Source organism: Olea europaea, unplaced genomic scaffold (genome assembly GCF_002742605.1).
Source record: "Olea europaea var. sylvestris unplaced genomic scaffold, O_europaea_v1 scaffold14996, whole genome shotgun sequence".
NCBI classification, from domain to species: Eukaryota; Viridiplantae; Streptophyta; class Magnoliopsida; order Lamiales; family Oleaceae; genus Olea; species Olea europaea.
In genome coordinates this window covers 1-2,658 of record NW_019232567.1, presented here as the reverse complement: position 1 = coordinate 2,658, position 2,658 = coordinate 1, and the positions used below count along the sequence as shown (strand labels likewise).

Sequence of the window (2,658 nt, the reverse complement as noted above, 5' to 3'; positions counted from 1 at the left end):
TTTTTTTTTTTTTTTTTTTTTTGAAAAATTGATGGTTTTAAAAGAATAAAAAGTTTTTTTTTATTTATGTGTGATATTATTTTATTGAAGATATGTCAAAAAAATAGGAAATTTTTTTATCTGGTTGAAGAGATTTTAATCCAATCATTTCTCACCATCATTGTTTGTAAATCAATCTGTAAGTGGTGATATACATGTAATACAACCGATCAGCATAATTCACCTCATGTCAAGAGGAGTTTTAATGAGCAATGAAGTATGTGCAGAATTTAATCAATGAAATTAATCAGTTTCATCACTGATCACTTGGTCGGGGGGAGTTAGAAAAAATTGCAAAGGAAGTCCTTACTCTTCAAGAAAAGTGCAAATACCCCTATGTTTCAAATATTGACATTTCGATCCTAAACTTTATTTAATGTAGTAGAAGAGGTCTTTGCAGACGGAATCCATCTAATTAGATGTTAAATAGGCACGTGATGAATATGTTTTTTGCTAAAACAATCATCACACTCTTGTTTAGGAAAAAAAGGGTATCCCAAACTCCTCATCAACGGTCAACCGTCGCCCCCAACATGACATATCTATTGATTATTTATTTATGGAGTTATTGTCATATCATGTGGGGTTCACGAGTTGTTGTCTCGTTTGAGCTGTCCAATTCAAGGTGGTGCTTGAGATTTACGGGGCCTTAAGAGAATTTTAGAAGTTGGCCCCAAATTGTAATATGCATTCAATTTTTTTATTCATAGGAGTTTTACAATACTAAATATATTAACTTAAAACTCAAAAGCAATATAGAAATTTTTTATATTATAATTATATAATAAGGTCGAAAATGTTCCAAATGATCATTTACATATTACTTGCTTTGCATATTACAACCAAATAGTAAGAACACTACTTTGATCATTTGAACAATATTTTGATTAATGTGACAAATGAACTATAGAGATTTAGTAAAACCCAAATTTATTTACCCAAATTCCGTCCACAAGGGCCTGCTGTACTATGTTAGTGAGAGATGGGGATTACAATGAAGCGGATTCGGGATCAGAGGCCATTCTCTACCCTGCCCTCCGAAGGATTTTTTGCCCTGTGCCCCATTTAAGATGGGACAGGTTTGAGCTCGGGACGAGATACTCATTTGTCCTGTTTTACGGTCCCATATGATATTTTTTGATATATTTCTTGTCTTTTAAAAAGAAATAAAGTCATGTTGTCAAAAGAAAATTTCTCACCTTGTTGACCAACCCTCACAAAGTGCATGGGCCCACTTGAATTAAATAATGCCCCTTCCTCGAGGTGTGTGTATTCGGTCATTCAAAGTATCAACGGCTATGTTCGTGTAGCATGATTCTTTAAAAAGTTAGTTTTTTTTTAAAAAAAATAACACGAAATGGTACGAGGTAGCGGGTACTTGTTTCCGTCCCAAAATCGAGTCGTGATAAGATTTCTTGTTCCATCCAGTTCTGGTCAAGGCCCACGGGGCTCGAATCAATGTCATTGTAAAAGGAGGAGTAAAGATATAATATGATTTTTAATTAAAAAAAAAAAAAGAAAAAAGAAGAAGAAGAAGAAGTTATTTTTAATATTTAGATCCGCAAGAGGAATGATCGACAATACAGCTTTTTAAGTTCTTTCAACAAGTGCGTCCAAGAAAACAATAAAACTCGAGAGAGAAGTCGAATGAAAGTATTCTAGTGCCACTTGAAGAAAAGCAATGACAGTTGTATTCAAATCACACTTTAATTACATTAATAAAGGTCATCAACCTTTACTCAGTCCTGCAACAGTGACATTTAAGTTTGGAGTAACTAACAATTTGAAATAAACGAAAAAGGAGCTAGCTTATCTTTATGGAATTGAGGGATCATTATTTATTAGTTCTTTAATGTTGCATTTCTTCGAATCCAACGAGTACAAATAGGGTGAACATAAAGCTAAAATTGACAGAATTGCTGAATAAGCACCAGAGCAGAAAACCTCTAAAGATTTGAAGATTTACGGGAAATGTTAATGACAAAACGGTATTTAACATCATTTTTTGCGAGTCGCTCAAAGGCTTCATTAATTTGATTCGGCGTGACAACCTCAATCTCACACGTTATGTTATGTTTCCCACATACGTCCAGCATCTCTTGCGTCTCTTTTATGCCTCCTATGATGCTCCCCTTCACAGCTCTCTTCCCTGTCAAGTGTCAAATGTTCAAAAGTTCGGTCCATTTTTTACTTTACGATCTTGCTCTTGGAACACAATCAAGAGTACATGTTTGGTACGTATTATTAAATAGGGTTGGATAGCACAATAAATAAATCTTTTGTCTTACCAAACATGCACTCAATCTTTTGCTTTTTACAGATGAAATAATACTATGAAAAATAATCTTAAGGATATTCAAAGCCTCACCTAATATCAAAGGGAAAGATGGTAGTTCCAGGGGCTTGTCCGGTGCACCCACTATTGCCAAAGTGCCATTTACTTTCAACAACTCTAAGGTTGGTCCAAGGGAGTGTTCGGCTGATACCGTATCCAAAATAAAGTCGAGAGTCCTACTCTTCGACTGCAATATATGAGAACCTAATCATTTAAAAGTGTCATTGAGCGACCGAGCGTATTTTTATGACATTGTATTTCAGATATTCCGTGATTACTTCCAT

The 2,658-nt window shown here is 34.5% G+C and overlaps 1 long non-coding RNA gene across 1 annotated transcript; it reads right to left on the bottom strand.

The window, feature by feature from the left end:
- Positions 1 to 1,942: 1,942 nt before the first annotated feature.
- On the bottom strand, positions 1,943 to 2,652 carry LOC111376387. The gene is made up of 2 exons (XR_002699468.1): positions 2,408 to 2,652; positions 1,943 to 2,188 (listed from the first exon to the last, which is right to left on the bottom strand). It is a non-coding gene; the product is annotated as an uncharacterized LOC111376387 (long non-coding RNA).
- Between the last annotated feature and the right edge of the window lie 6 nt (positions 2,653 to 2,658).